The sequence below is a fragment of the Pseudophryne corroboree genome, chromosome 4 (genome assembly GCF_028390025.1).
Source record: "Pseudophryne corroboree isolate aPseCor3 chromosome 4, aPseCor3.hap2, whole genome shotgun sequence".
Taxonomy (NCBI): Eukaryota; Metazoa; Chordata; class Amphibia; order Anura; family Myobatrachidae; genus Pseudophryne; species Pseudophryne corroboree.
In genome coordinates, this window is record NC_086447.1 from 928,179,861 (window position 1) to 928,205,882 (window position 26,022).

Sequence of the window (26,022 nt, forward strand, 5' to 3'; positions counted from 1 at the left end):
GTCAGATATCAGATGCATCTCTTGCACCAAGGTTCGGGCTGTTGCAAGTCTGCGCTGACCGCAGTGATTACTTCTGGGCACACAATGCGTGACAGATGCAGCCAAATTGCGCCTAACTGCAAATCAGGTGATGTGCAACTAACAAGCATACTCTAACAAGAAAAACATAAAAGTCTATGAAAAAAATAAGTCAACCAAAAAGCTGAGGGTGAGTTGGATGGTTTGGGGTCTCTATCTCCATGTGGGCTCAGTTCATAAATGCAGCCCAAAATGATCCTACAGTAATTTCACAAATGGTTAGCTGAGTAGGACGGACGAGTTGTTCAGCTAAGGTGGGATGGTCAGGGGCACTAACATTGCACTTTCACAAACAGCTTGATCAGATAGTGACTCTTTAGAATAAAACCAGCTTTGTTACTTGCTCATAAGAGGGTACCTTCAAATTATCTCCACGGTTATCTGTAAATGTATAGGTAAAAATGAATCTTTCTTCCATAGGTTACGTGCTGAGCCTACTCAAGAATAAAGTCCCACATATGAATGTAAAGATGTTCCAGCAGATTAATTTCCAATGGCTGCAACAGATTGAAAATATTTGGGCACTTTTACTTCCCAGTAAACATTATCCTTGCGACTGTGGGGTAAATTTACTAAGGTGGGAGTTTTTTAGAACTGGTGATGTTGCCCATAGCAACCAATCAGATTCTACTTAACATTTGTCTAGCTTCTTCTAGAAGATAATAGATACAATCTGATTGGTTGCTATGGGCAACATCACCAGTTCTAAAAATCTCCCACCTCAGTAAATTTACCCCTGTGTCTCTTTTGCTTAGTGCTATGTCAGATCACTTAATTATATTATTCTGGTTTGATAGCAATAACACCAAATTGGATTCTATTAAAGCCACGCATTTCACAGGATACAGGTATGCTCACCCTTTTGTCCCAGAAAGACTATAATCTATTTACTGAAATGACTGGAGCATATGGACCTACTCTTCCCACATATTCCCCAAACAGTGTGCCACCCTATGGTACTCTACCCACTTCCTAAAGAAAGAGACCGAATTGGGGGGGCTGTGATGATGACGCGTTTCACCAATCTTTTTATTTGCTTTACTGTGCAGTAAAGGGGACTATGAAATTGAAAGCCACTGCATCTCTTATGAAAGGGAGTTAATGAATATTGGCAAGTATAGTACAGGGTGGTGATGGGGAACCTTTGCCACTCCAGCTGTTGTTGAACTACACATCCCAGCATGCCCTGCTACAGTTTTAGCATGGTCAAATAGCAAAACTGTAGCAGGGTATGCTGGGATGTGTAGTTCAACAGCTGAAGTGCCAAAGGTTTCCTATCACTGGTATAGGGGCTCACATACCCTCTCCCCCACCCCCCCCACCTCCAGGCCACCACCCAAAAAAATAAAAAAATTGCGTGCATGCATATTGTACATATGGAAAATGGCAGTCAAAGTACTAAGGGGGTTTCAAGCGTTCACATCACCCGTAGAGCTTTCATCTATGTATCAGCGTTCCTAGATAGTGTTGACCACTGGCGTTCAGCATTTTGGTCTAATGGGAGGTACTGTAATGAGCTGATCCGGGGTTCCTTGTTGAGTGCAGGATGTGTGATATGAAAGAGCTTCTAGTGGTGGAGATTGCACAGGCTGTACGCATGGGAGAAATGAAGACAGTCCAGAAGCATTGTTCCTTTACGATTTATGTATGGCATAAATGAAACCTCAATGAAAAGATTAAAATTAATAAATTGTTAATACAGTACAAAAGTATTAATAGATTGGACTTTAAAATTAGATTTATTTTTCCACTTTGCGCGCTCCCACCTCGGCCAAGTGTCCCAGCTAAGGTCACACAGTGATTGTAGGCGTAAGTCTCCAAATCAGATCGCATGCATGGCTGCACATCTGCAATCACTATTAATAACTACACACAATATGCAAAGCACATTAAATAGAGAACAACTTTTTTACAATGGTTTACAAGTTTCTGGAACTCATGGAACCAGCGAGAAGCTGTTCCGTTAACAGTTTCGCTGGGGTAACGTCATAGAATGTGATTGTGCATATACTGTGCATGGAGGCATTACACCTGATGTCAAGGTAGAAATGCAACTCAAAGATTGTGTTGCTGAAGCTTTGTGCATAATAGCCAGTGCGTCATTCCACTGCAGCTTCCTCATCTCTGCTTGGGACGGAAGGTGATGGGGTCTTTCCATAAAAATGCACCATACGCAATTACATGTGGGCAGATGTGCTAAATCAGCCAAAACCAATCAGATTTCCCGAAGAAGATTAATGACAATGAGAAATCTATTTTTCAGCCATTTATCTGATTAAATAGGCAAAAAAAATGAAAGATAGTTAAATAAATACAGATTTCTGTAGTGTTGAAACTTTCTGTAATATTTCGTTACAGAGGAGGGAACTAAGGCCCTCATTCCGAGTTGATCGCTAAGTTTTTCGGTCGCACAACATATTCGCAAAGTTGCGTTAATGTAGTAAATTTGCGAACCTCCGCCCTCAACGTATTTTTGCAAATTCGCACGCAGTATTACACAAAGTGGGCGTACGCCAAATGACATCGCAGTAATGCGAAACCATCGCAGCATTGCGAAACCATCGCAATAACACATACTTAATCGTAAAAATACTAAGTTTGAGTAGATTTACACATTTTACCGTAAAAGTGCACACTTTTAAGGTAAAACGCACAAAAATGTTTTTTTTGGCTATTAAGTGAAATTACACCTTTCCTTTTAAAGTCCACAAGCCCTTTTCAATTACGAACCCAATTAGTGTAATGATTGATAATGTTCCTAAACAATTAAGTCTGAAAAAAAAACCAGATTAACACTTTGTTGCCATAATTGCCCATCAACATGTAAAAGTGGAAAATAGTTTTGTTTTGTTTTTTCACTTTTTTTTTTTTAAAAGGTGTTGTTTGTGAATGAAGGTTTTTACATGTTTCTTAACACAATAATCTCCTGTTTTTTTAGGTAAAAATGTAACGTTAGATGTGTGTAATGTTTTTTGCAAACAAATTCTGCCTGCCAATCTGCTGATCCTTTTTTGCATTAATAAACACAACACCCGGTTAACTTTAATCAACTTTTTTATTTTTTTTTTGGTTAATAATTTTTTTTTTTTTTTAAACAAATAATCAAAATCAAGCAAATTTTTGCAATTGGTCAACACAATTCATTATTCCTTGCAGGTGTAGGCGCATGGTGTAAAGAATCCCGGATAAACTTGTTGGATCTCCAACTGCAACATCTGAAATTAAGATGCAACACAAACATTAATAACTTAATTACATTACTTATTATCCAAGCAAGGCGCAAAGCACACTTAAATGCTGGCATGTCCAAACTGCTGGACTCCAGCTGTTGTGAAACTACATATACCAGCATGCCTTTACACAGTTTTGTGGTCAGGGAATGGCAAAGCTGTGTCAGGGCATGCTGGGATGTGTAGTTTCTCAACAGTTGGAGTGCCGCAGTTTGGACAGGCCTGCTTTAATGGCAAAGTTACTACATCCTGGCTGTTTTATGGTACAATCATTAGCAGAACACACAAGCCTGCTCAGCCTTTTTATCAGATTTTAAAGTGTTCCAGACCATGTGTTAAATTTACTACTATGTGAGTTATATTTAAGATGGAACGTTGCCCATAGCAATCAAGCAAAAATATGATTATTATATTGTAGAAGTGGATCCCAATTTTTAAAGTATAATCTTATTGGTTGCTATGTCCGACATCCCATGTTAAAGATAACTACCATCTTCGTCAATGTTACACCATGTTGGCATTCATTCCCATTTGTTGTTTTATTTGTATTTTATTTTTAGGGGGTTGGTCCTGCATCATCACACTGCATATCCACATCTTCAGAAGGCCAACATATCATAGCATTCCCACACTCCCTGAAAGCTGCCCTTACTAAATAAGTGCAAACAGGTTTGACTAGAACAATTAGTAATTTTGAGAATGTAACTTTCACACAAAAAAACAGTGTGTCATTAGGCTGCATAACAAAGTGAAGCATGTGATTTGTAAGTGTAAATATTCAGACTACACAGGCCCAAGTGTAAAAGGCAAACAACATACTAAACTCCACTCAGGTCTAACTGTTTACCAGAAAAACTAACACATATAAACCCTGTTCTCCTGGCAACCCTGGCTACCTAATGAGTGTCAACCTAGAGTGGACACACAAAACATTGCACACATACACACTGTACATATAATGACACTCACAAATATGTAAAGGCAACATGTACACCATGATGAAATTTTCAAATATTTGTCCAGGGTCCAAGAATTCAAACAGTACAACACTGCATGTTTTGACATTGTAAGTGTAAGTGGGTAATCATTTTTTTCATTATAAAACAAAACTTACTTTCCACGGCAACCTCAAGACTCCCGGACCGGTCTGCAGGGGCTTCCTCTGCCCATTCACTGGGTGGGGATGTTGGCTGGATGGGGGAAGGTGGCTGGATGGGGGAAGGAGGAGGGATTGGGGAAGGAGGAGGGATTGGGGAAGGAGGAGGGATTGGGGCAGGAGGCTGGATGGGGGAAGGAGGCTGGATTTGGTTGCCAATTTCAGAGGGGGGGTCTGATTGAGAGGGCGAGGGGGGCGGAGAGAAAGTTAAGGCAATAGAGGGTGTGGGGGGTTCAGATTGGGATGTAGAATTAGAAGGAGAAGGGGTATGGGAAGGAGGAGAAGGGGTCCCAGAAAGAGATGGAGAGGTGTGGTGAGAAGGGGAATGGAAAGTGGAGTGGGCCAGGGAAGCTGATGGGGCCTGGGAAGCTGAGGTGGACTGGGAAGATGAGGTGGACTGGGAAGCTGAGGGGGACTGGGAAGCTGAGGGGGACTGGGAAGCTGAGGGGGACTGTGAAGGGGAGGGGGAGTGAGAAGGGGAGGGGGAGTGTGAAGGTGAGGGGGAGTGGGAAGGGGAAGGGGGTGGTGAGTTTTGCCGTTGTTGTTGTCCTAGAATGATAATTGTGTACAAATTTTGTAAACATGAGAAATTACATAGTAATCAATTTCTTTTCTCAATGTTCTGTTCAATGTTAAATGCTTTTTTTTTGTAATAGCAAAGCAAACATGTTAAGATCCTCTTCATGTTGGCCACAGCAAACAAAATGAGTCCAAATTTTTACTTTGAAGCTCATTCCTTCATCTAGTCAATTGAGTCATAGTGATTGGTCTAGGCAACATCACCAGATTACTATTCCAGGAACCTTATTATATAGCCAGCACTGATCAAGTTCTTTTTCCTGCCTGCTTCTTATTTGTTTGAAACATGCACTTGTTTGGTGTTACTTTGCTACAGTCAGTACTGTTTTCCCTAACCACACACAGTGTCATAATTTCCAAAAAAGGACACAGCAGGTTGCAATTAGCCTACCATTTACTGTAAAATGATTGAAATTCCAAGGGGATTACAGCAGGAATTTCGTTTGCAATTGGCCAAAAGCATGTGCACTGCAGGGGTGGCAGATATAACATGTGCAGAGAGAGTTAGATTTTGTTGGTTTGTGTAATTATGGGCAGGGTAAATACATGCTGCTTTATTTTAACAATGCAAATTTATATGCAGATTTAACATACCCCACCCAAAAATTACTCTCTCTGCACATGTTACATATGCTTCCCCTGCAGTGCACATTGTATTGAACAATTGAACCATAAATTCCGGAAGCCCTAAACTTGGAAAATCACCCATTAGCACAATTTTGACCCAAAACATTATGTAAGGTAACTTACTTCGTGTATGCAGAGCCCGAATTTGCTGGCGGATCTCCGCCAACAAATCTGGAGTCCTCCTACGGAGATCACTCCACCTCCTTTCTAGCTGGATGATTGTCCGCCTGCTGCGGACGCGAGTCCGCAGCAGGCGGCGGACCTCCGCGTAGGCCTCGCGCTTCACCCGATTGGGGATGAAGCGCCCAACGCGGCCTACGCGGCGGTCCATCACCGCAACCAGCACGCGGAGCTCCCGCCTGGTGAACGGTGCTGCACGCATCATGGCAATGGCGTTTTCCTTATTTGGGCATATATTTATAGTGTCTGTTAGCATGTGATTGGTCAAAAATCTATGTTGTCATTTCTAATAACTTTATTGATCTTTGCAATGCTGTGAAGAGCAGTGTTATTTGGCACGAGCGGAAATTCGCATTAGCAGAAGCGAAAATGTTTTGAACACAAATTTAAGAAAACAAAACACACACAGAGACACAGACTTTAGATAAAATTACTATACATATCTGTGTACTCACCACAGTTCGTGTGATCATTCAGCTGGACAGTCACAAAGTGTGAAACATTGAGTATCATTTGTTTGTGTGTTTGGTTACATAATCAGGATTTGAGGATATAAAATAAATAAGGACACTATTTATTAACATTACAGTATTTAAATTTCTAAATAAACATTGTAAGCTTAACGTGTTTTTGGTTTTTTTTTTTAAAAATCAATTACCCATTCCAACACAACAAAAGCCTTACCCAATCACTTTACAAGATCATACAAAATGCAATCATGGTTTAAAAAACATAAGCATACTGTGTTGTATTATTTCTGCAAATATAAAATATAAAAACACTATACCTGAAATATTCTGCAACAATTCTTGCCCTCACTTGGCTCCCCCTCCGTGTCACACTCCCCCCACCGAAGCGTGGACCAACCCCTGGCTCCTCATCAGGCAATTCCTCTGCCTGAGGAAGCTCTACACTACTCCTTACCGCGATATTATGTAGTATTGCGCACAGGACCACTATTTTACTTGCCATCTCCGGCGAATACATGATGTCGCCACCAGTGCGGTGGAGCACACGAAACCGCCCTTTAAGGACACCAATTGTGCGCTCCACCAGCTGCCTAGTGGCAGTAAGCGCGGAGTTAAATGCCATCTGTGGTCCTGGCCTGGGATTACGGTAAGGAGTCATGAGCCAGGGGGTGCAAGGATATCCACGGTCTCCTGTTGGTAGATAATCCAATATTTCAAAATAGTATATTTGTCAAGTTATTTTTGTTTGTTTCAAAAATTAAAGCAAAAACTCACCCAATAACCACATGTCTGCTCGTTGACTTGATCTTAATCTCTGCCATATCCCTGATTGTCTAATGACATATGCATCATGGGAACTTCCAGTAAACTTTGCATTCAGGGAAAAGGATCTGGAGGGATGGCCCACAAACAACCATTACATTCAGAGAATGAAACAGTTTCCTGTTTCTAAAAATTTCTTCATTATGTCTTGGTGGCTGAATAGCAACATGTGTGCCATCCACAACCCCAATAACATGTGGGAAGCGACTACCACCTTCCGCAAATTGCCGCTTCACCACATCTAGGGCACCAACATCCAAAGGCATATCAATGAACTGCTTCACCCGCTTTAGGAAAGCCTGGCAGACACGCCGCAGGACCTTACTGAACTGGCCCTGCGACATGCCAACCAGGTCTCCCACAACATGCTGATATGAGGCTGTAGCCAAAAAATGTAACACTGCAAGGAATTGTGTCAATGGTGGTATTGCTGTAGGATACCGAATTTCAGACTCCAGATCACTCTCTATTATGGAGAGAGTGTCTAGGATTAGATGTGGTGGCAGCCGGTATCTACGCACCACCACATCATCTGGCATCCCAAAAAGTAGGACACGGGTTCGGAAAATTGGTGGCCTAGCACGCCTCCGTTGCCTTGGTTGATGAGGAGCCGGCTGTGGTTGTGGGGCTTGCGGTTGGGGTGGGAGTGCTGGCGTGGGTTGGGGAGGTAGGGCTTCTGCTGCAATATATATATTGACATCACACACTTTAAAAAAAAAAAAAAAACAAAGATGAAGAATACAAAACTAAAGTTTGTCAAATATACTACAATAAAATGCTTTGACAAATGTGGTGTCAACTTACTGCAGGAGCGTACATTTTTTCTGTGTTGAATTCATGTCCAAAATGTAAAACAATTTTGCAAATAAAAAATAAAGAACAAATTTAATTAAAAATACATATGTTATTTTTACAATTCCCCAAAAAAATTTTGGGGTACATTTCTCTGCATAAAAAACTTCACAAACACCAATAAAAAACCACAAACCAAAAAAAATAGGCATTTAGTAGCTAGACCAGGAAAGACAAACACTACTTTGCAGATCAATCCTGGTAAAAAAAAATTTGGTTTAGCCAAAAGGAAAAAAAACATAAGCTCAACAATTTTAAAAAACACAAACAGGCACCAACACAGGCCAAGGACACTTACCTGCTCAAAAAGAAATGAAAACTTGGTGTTCCCTAGCACACCAATCCAAAGAAATATCAAAGGGTTATATGACCCAAAAACAAGCACCTACAAGAGAACACAAATGATAGTCACAAATAACATACAGACCATTAAAACAAACAGCCACCAATACAGGCCAAGGACACTTACCTGCTCAAAAAGAAATGAAAACTTGGTGTTCCCTAGCACACCAATCCAAAGAAATATCAAAGGGTTATATGACCCAAAAACAAGCACCTACAAGAGAACACAAATGATAGTCACAAATAACATACAGACCATTAAAACAAACAGCCACCAATACAGGCCAAGGACACTTACCTGCTCAAAAAGAAATGAAAACTTGGTGTTCCCTAGCACACCAATCCAAAGAAATATCAAAGGGTTATATGACCCAAAAACAAGCACCTACAAGAGAACACAAATGATAGTCACAAATAACATACAGACCATTAAAACAAACAGCCACCAATACAGGCCAAGGACACTTACCTGCTCAAAAAGAAATGAAAACTTGGTGTTCCCTAGCACACCAATCCAAAGAAATATCAAAGGGTTATATGACCCAAAAACAAGCACCTACAAGAGAACACAAATGATAGTCACAAATAACATACAGACCATTAAAACAAACAGCCACCAATACAGGCCAAGGACACTTACCTGCTCAAAAAGAAATGAAAACTTGGTGTTCCCTAGCACACCAATCCAAAGAAATATCAAAGGGTTATATGACCCAAAAACAAGCACCTACAAGAGAACACAAATGATAGTCACAAATAACATACAGACCATTAAAACAAACAGCCACCAATACAGGCCAAGGACACTTACCTGCTCAAAAAGAAATGAAAACTTGGTGTTCCCTAGCACACCAATCCAAAGAAATATCAAAGGGTTATATGACCCAAAAACAAGCACCTACAAGAGAACACAAATGATAGTCACAAATAACATACAGACCATTAAAACAAACAGCCACCAATACAGGCCAAGGACACTTACCTGCTCAAAAAGAAATGAAAACTTGGTGTTCCCTAGCACACCAATCCAAAGAAATATCAAAGGGTTATATGACCCAAAAACAAGCACCTACAAGAGAACACAAATGATAGTCACAAATAACATACAGACCATTAAAACAAACAGCCACCAATACAGGCCAAGGACACTTACCTGCTCAAAAAGAAATGAAAACTTGGTGTTCCCTAGCACACCAATCCAAAGAAATATCAAAGGGTTATATGACCCAAAAACAAGCACCTACAAGAGAACACAAATGATAGTCACAAATAACATACAGACCATTAAAACAAACAGCCACCAATACAGGCCAAGGACACTTACCTGCTCAAAAAGAAATGAAAACTTGGTGTTCCCTAGCACACCAATCCAAAGAAATATCAAAGGGTTATATGACCCAAAAACAAGCACCTACAAGAGAACACAAATGATAGTCACAAATAACATACAGACCATTAAAACAAACAGCCACCAATACAGGCCAAGGACACTTACCTGCTCAAAAAGAAATGAAAACTTGGTGTTCCCTAGCACACCAATCCAAAGAAATATCAAAGGGTTATATGACCCAAAAGCAAGCACCTACAAGAGAACACAAATGATAGTCACAAATAATAAGCACAGGTTTATTTTCACAAATGGACTTGCCAAATATATATGGGATTAAATAATTTAACAAAAAAACATTAATAAAACACTTTGACTTCCAAAAATTAACAATAACATTTCCACAATACTCACAAACGAAAAATTGCATAAAAAATGCAACACTGTCTATATTCCAAACGCAAACGAAAGGACAAAGGTATGCTTGACAATTACTCACTCTGCAAATTCCACTAGCACCTTCAAGCACAAGCCAACAAACAAATGAAACTCCAAACTACCTACACTCACAGCGTGCAAACTCGGCCCTTAAATAAGCAGTGCAATCATTCACCAGATTAATAGTGTACACCTGTGTGAATTAACGATTCGCACGTAGGTATATAAGCGCACACACCTCGGCATACACACATCACAAACATGGCTTCTCGTGAGCAAATCGCAGCAGAGCTAGACCGCATTGCAGAGCAGCAGATGGCATTGCAGAAACAACGCTTAGAGTGGCAAAGGCGCTTGTTAGAATCCGCCTCTGCGGATGTTGAGGCAGGACCTAGTACTCTGCAAATTTCTGCTTCTGAACCTCAACAATTGAGTGGGGATACCCTGCCACACACACATAGTGAGCAAACTGAGGGAGAATTGACTTTAGCCACACAAACACAGCAGACAGAAGCTGCTAGTGAGGAGGAAGATGGAGATGACCAACCAGAAGAAACTTCACAGGCTACCTCCAGACGGAAAAAAAGACAGCCTGCATTCACTAAGAGGGAGTTGCGTGTCTTGGTCACGCAGGCCATGGCCAAAATACATAGAGGGCCAAAAAACATGGGTGCTGCTTCAAAAGAACGCATCTGGAGAGACATCACAAAATCTGTGAATGAAGTTAGCTCTGTCGTCAGAACATCACAGGAAGTGAGACGACGGTAAGTGCATCTTGACAATCCATTTTCTGTGCTAAGTTGATCAAAAAATATAGTTACATATCATGTTCTGTCTAGCAAACACAAGCAGAACATGTGTGCTATATATTTTCTACAACCAATAATAATACTCAACTTTGTCCCTCTTTCACAATACATATGTAGGTGGGCCGACTTCAAATCCCGCCTGAAGGCAAAGAGGGCTGCGGAGTGGAATGCCTCAAGGGCTACAGGGGGTGGACCACCTGTCGCTGTGGAGTATACTGACTTGGAGGAGATGGCGATGGACTGTGTCAGTTATGAGGAGGGCCAAGGGGTGTCTCATATGGACACGGACCTGCCTGAGATTCTGACGGGACATGACTTGGAAGGTAAGTTTACACATTTATTTGTCTGTAATTTGAACTGTATTTAGAATCTTTTACTAATTTATACTCCAACTTTTTCCCCACACATTCTTCTATTTGCTTGGCACAAAACACAGCACAGGGTGGTGAACAGTTTGAGTCACAGGCCGGTTATGTGGTTGAGGCTGAGGTGGAGGGACCTAGTGGGTCTGGCAGTGTGGGCCAACAAAACCCACCTATGCAGGTTCCTACTGGCCCCCCCACCCAACCCTCTGCTATCCCGGAGATCCTGCTTGAAATTGCTAGGTATGGTGAGAGCCTAAACACATTTCAAGACGGGGTCATCCGGGAGGTAAGCCAGATAGCTGTCCGGCTCACTGAGATCCGAACCTGTGTTGAGCAAGGTGTTGCTCAACTCTGCCAAGGTCTGGCAGAGATCAGGCAGGCCCAAGAACAACTGGCCTCCTCAAACCAAAGCCTTGCAAATAACATCTTGCAAGGGCTCCAGGCCATCGCTGTCTCCCTTGCCCACAGTGGCAGAGAGCCAACCACATCGGCTCCCTCCCCTGCCCCTGCCCAGGAAGAACAGGCCACTGGGCAGGCCCAACGAAGGTCACTCCGCAGACCAAGCAAAGAAGATCAGCCTCAGGCGGGGAGAAAAAGAAGAAAGTGATGTCTCTCCAGATGGGCAGCATCCATGTTTTTGTAGTTGCCTCTATGTTATTTTGGAGTTGGCTTGTGTGGCCAGAATGGATCACTCCCTCTTAGTGAAATGTCTTTTTTCTGTTTGGAGGAATTGTAGCCTGTGAGTTTCTTTGAACAAACAACAGAGCCATCTTCCTCTCACTAGTGTGCTGTGTATTGTTGTGTTTGTGTGGTGGATACTAATTCTTTTTCATTTGGTATCAAATTTGTGTGTGGCAGGGTGTGTAATATGTTTAATTTATGCATTTAAAAGATACTTTTGTCAGAAGCAGAAATTTGCAGAGTACTGAGTTCTGCTATATAATTATTGTCAGTGCCATCTGCTTGGTGCTTGGTCTATCTCTGCCTGTGAGACTCATGTGGAGCCATGTTTAAATGTTGTGTAATATTATTACCGTAATAAAAAAAAATTAATACAAATGTGTGCAATTTCTTGAAGGTAATGCATTAGCAAAATCTTAGTTACCAAAAGATTAGGTCAACATATAGACACTTGATGACCAATCTGCTAATTCTCCTTAAAATTATAAATATTTTAAAAAAAAAGGTATGCTTTGCACCACACTTTAATGTCCATATTAATAAAACAGACACGACAACTTGATTAAATATCTTTGGTCAACATGACATCATTGAAAACATTGACAGATATTATAAACATATATTATTGTGACTTTTCAAACTAAATCATAGTGTATGCTGCATTATGTGGGTGTTGGTTAATTGATAAGAATGTAGCAGAATTCTCTAACTTTATCTAAAAATGTAACTTGTTTGTATTTAGTAGTCTAACACACATTAAAACATTTCTACAAAATGCTTACACACCAAGGTAAACACAAATAACAACCTTATTTGACAGTGTGTGAGATTAATATGTGAGTAGAATAAACATGTAATGTGTGTTCAGTCAATTGGTGGTTGGTAACTTTCATGTGCTCAGTAATTAACAAGTAATTGGACATCAGATGAATGTGCTCTCCAATTAACTGCTAATTACTGCATACACACTTGTACCAGTACTTCGCAAATGTAGAGTAACTGCAGACCTACTCTGCTGCTGCGTGAATGTTGCTACGGTTTCCTATGTTAGTTTTAACAGCGACAATGTTTATTTGCGAAAACCACGCCCAGTGCTAGTTGCATACTCCCACACAGTACGCCCACTTTCACGCCCATGTCGGAGCATTGCGAAGTCTCGCCTCCGCCACGCCCACGCCACTCCTCGTTTTCGTTTGGCAGTTACGGCTTTTTTTTTCCTAAGTAATTTTGCACAGTTGTCGTACGTATGTCGTCGCGCATGCGTAATCACGCATTTGCGCATGCGCAGATACTTACATTTCGGACATTTGCGATGCGATGACTCTTAGCGATCAACTCGGAATGAGGGCCTAAATGTTCTGACTAACAAACAGCGCACACAGCGGTGGTGTAACGATCACAGATATATACGTATAACCACCGTATATCCAAGCCTTGAGTCCTGTTTGGAGAAAGAGCGCTATATAAATTAAATTATTATTATTATTATTATTATTTCCCTCTTGGAATCCCTCATTGATTGCTTAGAAGTTCCACACTCCTCAGATTTTACCAAAACGTGATCATCATTATACAGGGAATTTTCCACACCAACAAATCTCTGAATTGTGAAGTTTTTGGGTTTTTTCCAGAATGAATCATTTTTTGCTGCGCTCAATGTACAGATAACGCAAGCCTGATGATTCAGGCATTGCGTTAGTACATATGGGATATGCGGCCGAAATATCAGATGTTTATTGAGATCACTGCCCAACCTGTTACTGGTAACCCGCTGTACTAATAGGACAGCATTTCTCCGGAAACCCGTTACTCAGAAGTTCTGGAAATCAGAATGGAAAAGAGTAATGTTATAAAAAAAAAAAATACGTGTCAACTTTTTTTTTTGTGTCGATCATTTCCTGTGTCAAACGTTTCATGCGGCGACTGTTTGTACCTGTCGACTTTTTCCTGTGTCGACCATGGGGGTCATTCCGAGTTGTTCGCTCGGTAAGTTTTATCGCATCGCAGCGATTTTCCGCTTAATGCGCATGCGCAATGTCCGCACTGCGACTGCGCCAAGTAAATTTGCTATGCAGTTAGGATTTTTACTCACGGCTTTTTCATCGTTCTGGCGATCGTAGTGAGATTGACAGGAAATGGGTGTTACTGGGCGGAAACAGGCCGTTTTATGGGCGTGTGGGAAGAAACGCTACCGTTTCCGGGAAAAACGCAGGAGTGGCCGAAGAAACGGGAGAGTGTCTGGGCGAACGCTGGGTGTGTTTGTGACGTCAAACCAGGAACGACAAACACTGAACTGATCGCAGATGCCGAGTAAGGTTGAAGTTACTCAGAAACTGCTACGAGGTGTGTAATCGCAATATTGCGAATACATCGTTCGCAATTTTAAGATGCTAAGATTCACTCCCAGTAGGCGTAAGCTTAGCGTGTGCAAAGCTGCTAAAAACGGCTTGCGAGCGAACAACTCGGAATGACCCCCCATGTGTCAGTACATGTCGACAATGTGAGGTCAATCTAGACATTGTAGATCTTCTATATCACCCCCATTTAATATCTGTCCTGTATGGGAAACCTTATCATGAGTGAGGTAAATATAAAGGCGTAAAATATATAAATACACTATATAGAAATCTATACGGTATATAACACTACTATATAGATTTTACTTTGTTTTGTGACGCAGTGTCAGAGGCGTCACTCACCTCTGTGACACCCGATGCGGCAGCGAGGATAAAGGGGTTGGGACTTCACGGGAATGGGCGTGGCTTAAATAGAGGGGCGGGGCTTCGTGGGCGGAACCCATTTTTAGACTATTGCAGGCACACAAAGGGGGCGGGGCTTCGCGTCCCGACACCCGTTTTTTTTTTTTTCTGGGGGGTGTGGGGGTGGGGGCTGACTCCCGGGAGGTGCTGTCCCTGCAGTGCTGGCTCCTACACAGTGACAGGAGCCGAGTGCTGCACATAATATAACAGTGCAGCACTCGGCTTCTGTCACTCTGCAGGAGCCGGCATTTTGGTGTCACCCGAGTGGGCCGCACCCCCTTGTAATGCCACTGCGCAGTATCTACAGATATATGAATATCTATTTCTATTCTCCTATCACTGTAACTGGGTGACATGATCCGTTCACTAATCTTTTATTATTAGTTAAAATAAACAAACAAAAATACATTGTAAGGAGATATGTCCTTAATATAACATACATGTGTAAGGCGATATGTACTTTATATAACATACCTGTGTATGTAGATGTGTACTTTATATAACATACATGTGTAAGGAGATATGTATTTTATATAACATACATGTGTAAGGAGACATGTACTTTATATAACATACCTGTGTATGTAGTAGAGATGAGCGGGTTCGGTTTCTCTGAATCCGAACCCGCCCGAACTTCATGGTTTTTTTCACGGGTCCGAGCAGACTCGGATCCTCCCGCCTTGCTCGGTTAACCCGAGCGCGCCCGAACGTCATCATGACGCTGTCGGATTCTCGCGAGACTCGGATTCTATATAAGGAGCCGCGCGTCGCCGCCATTTTCACACGTGCATTGAGATTGATAGTGAGAGGACGTGGCTGGCGTCCTCTCCATTTAGATTATAAGAGAGAGAGATTTACTGGAGCTTAGGACTAGGAGGAGTACTGTAGAAGTGTAGAGAGTGCAGAGAGTTTACTAGTGAGTGACCACCAGACAGTGCAGTTTATTTAATATATCCGTTCTCTGCCTGAAAAAAGCGATACACACAGTGACTCAGTCACATACCATATCTGTGTGCACTGCTCAGGCTCAGCCCAGTGTGCTGCATCATCTATATATATATTATATATCTGTCTGACTGCTCAGCTCACACAGCTTATAATTGTGGGGGAGACTGGGGAGCACTGCAGTGCCAGTTATAGGTTATAGCAGGAGCCAGGAGTACATAATATTATATAGTGAGTGACCACCAGACAGTGCAGTTTATTTAATATATCCGTTCTCTGCCTGAAAAAAGCGATACACACAGTGACTCAGTCACATACCATATCTGTGTGCACTGCTCAGGCTCAGCCCAGTGTGCTGCATCATCTATATATATTATATATCTGTCTGACTGCTCAGCTCACACAGCTTATAATTGTGGGGGAGACTGGGGAGCACTGCAGTGCCAGTTATAGGTTATAGCAGGAGCCAGGAGTACATAATATTATATTAAAATTAAACAGTGCACACTTTTGCTGCAGGAGTGCCACTGCCAGTGTGACTGACCAGTGACCTGACCACACTGACCACCAGTATAGTTAGTAGTATACTTATATTATGATTGCCTGAAAAAGTTAAACACTCGTCGTGTGACTTCACTTGTGTGTTGTTGTTTTTTTTATTCTATAAAAATAAAACTCATTCTGCTGACAGACAGTGTCCAGCAGGTCCGTCATTATATAATATATAATATATACCTGTCCGGCTGCAGTAGTGATATATATATATTTTTTATATCATTTATCATCCAGTCGCAGCAGACACAGTACGGTAGTTCACGGCTGTGGCTACCTCTGTGTCTGCACTCGGCAGGCAGTCCGTCCATAATTGTATACCACCTAACCGTGGTTTTTTTTTCTTCTTTATACATACATACTACTACGACATCTCTTTATCAACCAGTCTATATTAGTAGCAGACACAGTACAGTACGGTAGTTCACGGCTGTGGCTACCTCTGTGTCTGCACTCGGCAGGCAGTCCGTCCATAATTGTATACCACCTAACCGTGGTTTTTTTTTCTTTCTTCTTTATACATACATAGTTACATAGACATCTCTTTATCAACCAGTCTATATTAGCAGCAGACACAGTACAGTACGGTAGTTCACGGCTGTGGCTACCTCTGTGTCTGCACTCGGCAGGCAGTCCGTCCATAATTGTATACCACCTAACCGTGGTTTTTTTTTCTTTCTTCTTTATACATACATAGTTACATAGACATCTCTTTATCAACCAGTCCATATTAGCAGCAGACACAGTACAGTACGGTAGTTCACGGCTGTGGCTACCTCTGTGTCTGCACTCGGCAGGCAGTCCGTCCATAATTGTATACCACCTAACCGTGGTTTTTTTTTCTTTCTTCTTTATACATACATAGTTACATAGACATCTCTTTATCAACCAGTCTATATTAGCAGCAGACACAGTACAGTACGGTAGTTCACGGCTGTGGCTACCTCTGTGTCTGCACTCGGCAGGCAGTCCATCCATAATTGTATACCACCTAACCGTGGTTTTTTTTTCTTTCTTCTTTATACATACATAGTTACATAGACATCTCTTTATCAACCAGTCTATATTAGCAGCAGACACAGTACAGTACGGTAGTTCACGGCTGTGGCTACCTCTGTGTCTGCACTCGGCAGGCAGTCCGTCCATAATTGTATACCACCTAACCGTGGTTTTTTTTTCTTTCTTCTTTATACATACATACTACTACGACATCTCTTTATCAACCAGTCTATATTATTAGCAGCAGACACAGTACAGTACGGTAGTTCACGGCTGTGGCTACCTCTGTGTCTGCACTCGGCAGGCAGTCCGTCCATAATTGTATACCACCTAACCGTGGTTTTTTTTTCTTTCTTCTTTATACATACATAGTTACATAGACATCTCTTTATCAACCAGTCTATATTAGCAGCAGACACAGTACAGTACGGTAGTTCACGGCTGTGGCTACCTCTGTGTCGGCACTCGGCAGGCAGTCCATAATTGTATACTAGTATCCATCTCCATTGTTTACCTGAGGTGCCTTTTAGTTGTGCCTATTAAAATATGGAGAACAAAAATGTTGAGGTTCCAAAATTAGGGAAAGATCAAGATCCACTTCCACCTCGTGCTGAAGCTGCTGCCACTAGTCATGGCCGAGACGATGAAATGCCAGCAACGTCGTCTGCCAAGGCCGATGCCCAATGTCATAGTACAGAGCATGTCAAATCCAAAACACCAAATATCAGAAAAAAAAGGACTCCAAAACCTAAAATAAAATTGCCAATATGCCATTTACGACACGGAATGGCAAGGAACGGCTGAGGCCCTGGCCTATGTTCATGGCTAGTGGTTCAGCTTCACATGAGGATGGAAGCACTCAGCCTCTCGCTAGAAAAATTAAAAGACTCAAGCTGGCAAAAGCAGCACAGCAAAGAACTGTGCATTCTTCGAAATCCCAAATCCACAAGGAGAGTCCAATGGTGTCGGTTGCGATGCCTGACCTTCCCAACACTGGACGTGAAGAGCATGCGCCTTCCACCATTTGCACGCCCCCTGCAAGTGCTGGAAGGAGCACCCGCAGTCCAGTTCCTGATAGTCAGATTGAAGATGTCAGTGTTGAAGTACACCAGGATGAGGAGGATATGGGTGTTGCTGGCGCTGGGGAGGAAATTGACCAGGAGGATTCTGATGGTGAGGTGGTTTGTTTAAGTCAGGCACCCGGGGAGACACCTGTTGTCCGTGGGAGGAATATGGCCGTTGACATGCCAGGTGAAAATACCAAAAAAATCAGCTCTTCGGTGTGGAGGTATTTCACCAGAAATGCGGACAACAGGTGTCAAGCCGTGTGTTCCCTTTGTCAAGCTGTAATAAGTAGGGGTAAGGACGTTAACCACCTCGGAACATCCTCCCTTATACGTCACCTGCAGCGCATTCATAATAAGTCAGTGACAAGTTCAAAAACTTTGGGTGACAGCGGAAGCAGTCCACTGACCAGTAAATCCCTTCCTCTTGTAACCAAGCTCACGCAAACCACCCCACCAACTCCCTCAGTGTCAATTTCCTCCTTCCCCAGGAATGCCAATAGTCCTGCAGGCCATGTCACTGGCAATTCTGACGATTCCTCTCCTGCCTGGGATTCCTCCGATGCATCCTTGCGTGTAACGCCTACTGCTGCTGGCGCTGCTGTTGTTGCTGCTGGGAGTCGATGGTCATCCCAGAGGGGAAGTCGTAAGCCCACTTGTACTACTTCCAGTAAGCAATTGACTGTTCAACAGTCCTTTGCGAGGAAGATGAAATATCACAGCAGTCATCCTGCTGCAAAGCGGATAACTGAGGCCTTGACAACTATGTTGGTGTTAGACGTGCGTCCGGTATCCGCCGTTAGTTCACAGGGAACTAGACAATTTATTGAGGCAGTGTGCCCCCGTTTCCAAATACCATCTAGGTTCCACTTCTCTAGGCAGGCGATACCGAGAATGTACACGGACGTCAGAAAAAGACTCACCAGTGTCCTAAAAAATGCAGTTGTACCCAATGTCCACTTAACCACGGACATGTGGACAAGTGGAGCAGGGCAGGGTCAGGACTATATGACTGTGACAGCCCACTGGGTAGATGTATGGACTCCCGCCGCAAGAACAGCAGCGGCGGCACCAGTAGCAGCATCTCGCAAACGCCAACTCTTTCCTAGGCAGGCTACGCTTTGTATCACCGGTTTCCAGAATACGCACACAGCTGAAAACCTCTTACGGCAACTGAGGAAGATCATCGCGGAATGGCTTACCCCAATTGGACTCTCCTGTGGATTTGTGGCATCGGACAACGCCAGCAATATTGTGTGTGCATTAAATATGGGCAAATTCCAGCACGTCCCATGTTTTGCACATACCTTGAATTTGGTGGTGCAGAATTTTTTAAAAAACGACAGGGGCGTGCAAGAGATGCTGTCGGTGGCCAGAAGAATTGCGGGACACTTTCGGCGTACAGGCACCACGTACAGAAGACTGGAGCACCACCAAAAACTACTGAACCTGCCCTGCCATCATCTGAAGCAAGAAGTGGTAACGAGGTGGAATTCAACCCTCTATATGCTTCAGAGGTTGGAGGAGCAGCAAAAGGCCATTCAAGCCTATACAATTGAGCACGATATAGTAGGTGGAATGCACCTGTCTCAAGCGCAGTGGAGAATGATTTCAACGTTGTGCAAGGTTCTGATGCCCTTTGAACTTGCCACACGTGAAGTCAGTTCAGACACTGCCAGCCTGAGTCAGGTCATTCCCCTCATCAGGCTTTTGCAGAAGAAGCTGGAGACATTGAAGGAGGAGCTAACACGGAGCGATTCCGCTAGGCATGTGGGACTTGTGGATGGAGCCCTTAATTCGCTTAACAAGGATTCACGGGTGGTCAATCTGTTGAAATCAGAGCACTACATTTTGGCCACCGTGCTCGATCCTAGATTTAAAGCCTACCTTGGATCTCTCTTTCCGGCAGACACAAGTCTGCTGGGGTTGAAAGACCTGCTGGTGACAAAATTGTCAAGTCAAGCGGAACGCGACCTGTCAACATCTCCTCCTTCACATTCTCCCGCAACTGGGGGTGCGAGGAAAAGGCTCAGAATTCCGAGCCCACCCGCTGGCGGTGATGCAGGGCAGTCTGGAGCGACTGCTGATGCTGACATCTGGTCCGGACTGAAGGACCTGACAACGATTACGGACATGTCGTCTACTGTCACTGCATATGATTCTCTCAACATTGATAGAATGGTGGAGGATTATATGAGTGACCGCATCCAAGTAGGCACGTCACACAGTCCGTACTTATACTGGCAGGAAAAAGAGGCAATTTGGAGGCCCTTGCACAAACTGGCTTTATTCTACCTAAGTTGCCCTCCCACAAGTGTGTACTCCGAAAGAGTGTTTAGTGCCGCCGCTCACCTTGTCAGCAATCGGCGTACGAGGTTACATCCAGAAAATGTGGAGAAGATGATGTTCATTAAAATGAATTATAATCAATTCCTCCGCGGAGACATTGACCAGCAGCAATTGCCTCCACAAAGTACACAGGGAGCTGAGATGGTGGATTCCAGTGGGGACGAATTGATAATCTGTGAGGAGGGGGATGTACACGGTGATATATCGGAGGGTGATGATGAGGTGGACATCTTGCCTCTGTAGAGCCAGTTTGTGCAAGGAGAGATTAATTGCTTCTTTTTTGGGGGGGGTCCAAACCAACCCGTCATATCAGTCACAGTCGTGTGGCAGACCCTGTCACTGAAATGATGGGTTGGTTAAAGTGTGCATGTCCTGTTTTGTTTATACAACATAAGGGTGGGTGGGAGGGCCCAAGGACAATTCCATCTTGCACCTCTTTTTTCTTTTCTTTTTCTTTGCATCATGTGCTGATTGGGGAGGGTTTTTTGGAAGGGACATCCTGCGTGACACTGCAGTGCCACTCCTAAATGGGCCCGGTGTTTGTGTCGGCCACTAGGGTCGCTAATCTTACTCACACAGTCAGCTACCTCATTGCGCCTCTTTTTTTCTTTGCGTCATGTGCTGTTTGGGGAGGGTTTTTTGGAAGGGACATCCTGCGTGACACTGCAGTGCCACTCCTAGATGGGCCCGGTGTTTGTGTCGGCCACTAGGGTCGCTAATCTTACTCACACAGCTACCTCATTGCGCCTCTTTTTTTCTTTGCGTCATGTGCTGTTTGGGGAGGGTTTTTTGGAAGGGACATCCTGCGTGACACTGCAGTGCCACTCCTAGATGGGCCCGGTGTTTGTGTCGGCCACTAGGGTCGCTAATCTTACTCACACAGCTACCTCATTGCGCCTCTTTTTTTCTTTGCGTCATGTGCTGTTTGGGGAGGGTTTTTTGGAAGGGCCATCCTGCGTGACACTGCAGTGCCACTCCTAGATGGGCCCGGTGTTTGTGTCGGCCACTAGGGTCGCTAATCTTACTCACACAGCTACCTCATTGCGCCTCTTTTTTTCTTTGCGTCATGTGCTGTTTGGGGAGGGTTTTTTGGAAAGGACATCCTGCGTGACACTGCAGTGCCACTCCTAGATGGGCCCGGTGTTTGTGTCGGCCACTAGGGTCGCTTATCTTACTCACACAGCGACCTCGGTGCAAATTTTAGGACTAAAAATAATATTGTGAGGTGTGAGGTATTCAGAATAGACTGAAAATGAGTGTAAATTATGGTTTTTGAGGTTAATAATACTTTGGGATCAAAATGACCCCCAAATTCTATGATTTAAGCTGTTTTTTAGTGTTTTTTGAAAAAAACACCCGAATCCAAAACACACCCGAATCCGACAAAAAAAATTCGGTGAGGTTTTGCCAAAACGCGTTCGAACCCAAAACACGGCCGCGGAACCGAACCCAAAACCAAAACACAAAACCCGAAAAATTTCAGGCGCTCATCTCTAGTATGTAGATGTGTACTTTATATAACATACATGTGTAAGGAGACGAGTACTTTATATAACATCTATGTGTAAGGAGATATGTACTTTATATAGCATACCTGTGTAAGGCTATATGTACTTTATATAACATACATGTGTAAGGAGATATGTATTTTATATAACATACATGTGTAAGGAGACATGTACTTTATATAACATACATGTGTATGGAGACATGTACTTAATATAACATACATGTATAAGGAGACATATACTTTATATAACATACATGTGCAAGGAGATGTGTACTTTATATAACATACATGTGTATGTAGATGTATACTTTATATAACATACATGTGTAAGGAGACGAGTACTTTATATAACATACATGTGTAAGGCGATATGTACTTTATATAACATACATGTGTAAGGAGATATGTACTATATATAACATACATGTGTAAGGAGACATGTTCTTTATATAACATACATGTGTAAGGAGACATGTACTTAATATAACATACATGTATAAGGAGGCATATACTTTATATAACATACATGTGCAAGGAGATGTGTACTTTATATAACATACATGTGTCTGGAGATGTGTACTTTATATAACATACAAGTGTAAGGAGATGTGTACTTTATATAACATACATGTGTCTGGAGATGTGTACTTTATATAACATACATGTGTATGGAGACATGTACTTTATATAACATGTGTAAGGAGACATGTTCTTTATATAACATACATGTGTAAGGAGACGTGTACTTAATATAACATACATGTATAAGGAGGCATATACTTTATATAACATACATGTGTAAGGAGATGTGTACTTTATATAAAATACATGTGTATGGAGACATGTACTTTATATAACATACATGTGTAAGGAGATATGTTCTTTATATAACATACATGTGTAAGGAGACATGTACTTAATAAAACATACATGTATAAGGAGACATACTTTACATAACATACATGTGTAAGGAGACATGTACTTTATATAACATACATGTGTATGGAGACATGTACTTTATATAACATACATGTGTAAGGAGACATGTTCTTTATATAACATACATGTGTAAGGAGACATGTACTTAATATAACATACATGTATAAGGAGACATATACTTTATATAACATACATGTGTAAAGAGATGTGTACTTTATATAACATACATGTGTCTGGAGATGTGTACTTTATATAACATACATGTGTATGTAGATGTATACTTTATATAACATACATGTGTAAGGAGACGAGTACTTTATATAACATACATGTGTAAGGCGATATGTACTTTATATAACATACATGTGTAAGGAGATATGTACTTTATACAACATACATGTGTAAGGAGACATGTTCTTTATATAACATACATGTGTAAGGAGACATGTACTTAATATAACATACATGTATAAGGAGACATATACTTTATATAACATACATGTGTAAAGAGATGTGTACTTTATATAACATACATGTGTCTGGAGATGTGTACTTTATATAACATACATGTGTATGTAGATGTATACTTTATATAACATACATGTGTAAGGAGACGAGTACTTTATATAACATATATGTGTAAGGCGATATGTACTTTATATAACATACATGTGTAAGGAGATATGTACTTTATACAACATACATGTGTCTGGAGACATGTTCTTTATATAACATACATGTGTAAGGAGACATGTACTTTATATAACATACATGTGTAAGGAGTGTTTTGTTCATATGTTTGTAAATCCAGTCATCAGGACACAGAGACATGTGATTTCACAGCTGTGCTGTTTATTCCATCCCCAACTCCAGGCACACTGCACACTGGACCACCCACTACCCAGCATCCCTCTGGTCCCAGGGACCATCACTGAAGATTCAGGCTTAAACATGTTAGTAAGGGAGTGTCTACAAATATTAAGCATTCTAATACACTAACATCACATCCTCTTTTCTTTAAAGATAAGCCCTGTACGCTTCAATGCAACAATTAACAACGTCATATTAAGAACATCATCTAACACGTTTCAATGAGTCTCTCAGGCATAGGCGTGCGCACGGGGGGTGCCTGGTGCGCACAGGCACCCCCTAATGTGCGGCACCCCCCACACGCCACGCCTGCTACAGAACAGTACAGTGAACCCAGCTTGCTGCAGGTCCTGTGCGCCGCTGCCTCCTCTCCCTGCCCCGGCTGGCCAGTTGCTGCTGATTTCAAAGGGTTTTCTATAAGTGGGCGTGGTCACGGGGACCCGCGATTAGGCCACGCCCCCAACTTTCCCTGAGCCCGGCAATCTGTGTGCACTGTACAGCCCTGCTTTCTCTTGCTGGGCCAGGTGGCTCTGTAACAACAACAGCCATCCCATGGAGCCTGGTCAGGAAGGAGAACATAAGGTTTGTGTCAGTGTATTTGACAGTGTTTGTTAGTGTGTGTCTGTGTGTATTAGCAGGCTCGGCAACATGCAGATGTGAAGAGTACAGCCATGTTCTGAGGCTCAGGGGCCCCAAAGTTCTGACCACACCCCTCTGTTCTATGTCTGCTGCAGCATACATGATCTATGAGGAGCAGGAGGAACACTGTGGGTAATTCAGAGTTGATCGTAGATGTGCTAAATGTAGCACAGCTACGATCATTTACTCTGACATTCGGGGGGACCGCCCTGCACAGGCCCTGCCCCCCCCCCCCCCCCCCGCAGAGGTACAGAACATCGCACGGCGGTGATGCTTTTGTACCTGGCAAGTAGCTCCCTGCCTGTACAACTACGCCTCCCCCCCATTGGCATGCCCCCTCCTGCCCCACGACCGCCTCTGCCTGTCAATCAGGCAAAGGCGTTCGGAGCCAGTGAGATGCTAATTAAATTGATTAGGGCCGGCGCTGGGCATAATGTGAATGTTCGGCTCATAACGTGGCATAATGTGAATTTCGGCTGATACTGTGTGGCATAATATATATTTTGGCTCATACCTTGTGGCATAATGTTTTTTCGGCTCATACGGTGTGACATAATGTGAATTTGGCTCATACCGTGTGGCACAATGTGAAATATGGGCACTACTGTCAGTAGCTGGTGAGCATGGGGACATGTATGACAAATGCTGGTGTCCTGCAGAGAAGGAGTGTGATGGCATATGTGTATATTTTAAACGTTACTTTTGTTATATTTAAACTCAAATGTTCGGCCCCCTAAATCTCCTGTACTTCTCAGAATGTCCCACTCAAGATTAGGGTGTAGGTGCTTAGGGGCGTGGTGTGTGTGCAAGGGGTGGGGGGTGGAGAGGAGAATGCATATGCACCTATGCCCACCACTCTCTAGTTCCGCCACTGGGTCAGGGATAGGTTGGGGAAGTGTAAGCAGCGATAGGCTGCAGCGGCAGCTAGCACTCAGGATTATGCCATAGCGGACAGTCAGTACCGGCCAGTGGTCGCACCATTATATTTCATTTTATTTCTCTGGGGTGTATTATATCTACTTCATTATTAGGAACTAGGGAGAAATTAGATTAAGCCATGTGATTTTACTGCTAGAATGTAACATAGTGCCAGACACGCCCCTCCTGCGGTGCACCCCCTAATAAAATTAGCTGCGCACGCCTATGCTCTCAGGTCTGCGTATTTACCTTTTGGGTCTTTCATACACAGTCTGTGTTTCATCGACCATGTTGGACCTTTCTAGAATCGTGGTTTGTTCACCATTATCAGGATCATCATACATGTCAGATGAAGGGTATTCTTCAGTCATGTTGTCTTCATTATGGTTAGGTTGAGATCTTAAATCCACCCGATTTCTTCTTACTTCCGTTCCACGCTCTGTACGTATAGTATAAGATCTTGGTGCTACTTGTGCTTGCACAATACCTTTCTGCACCCAAATATCTTTCTCGTGATCTCTG

General features: G+C 42.7%; 1 long non-coding RNA gene across 2 annotated transcripts; it reads right to left on the reverse strand.

Moving 5' to 3' along the window:
• Positions 1-3,205: 3,205 nt before the first annotated feature.
• Positions 3,206-7,827, reverse strand: LOC134910721 (uncharacterized). 2 transcript variants are annotated; one of them, XR_010176272.1, is made up of 5 exons: positions 7,095-7,827; positions 6,638-7,010; positions 6,306-6,327; positions 4,423-5,013; positions 3,206-3,293 (listed from the first exon to the last, which is right to left on the reverse strand). It is a non-coding gene; the product is annotated as an uncharacterized LOC134910721 (long non-coding RNA). The 2 variants fall into 2 exon arrangements; XR_010176271.1 differs by having other exon boundaries at positions 6,638-7,827.
• Between the last annotated feature and the right edge of the window lie 18,195 nt (positions 7,828-26,022).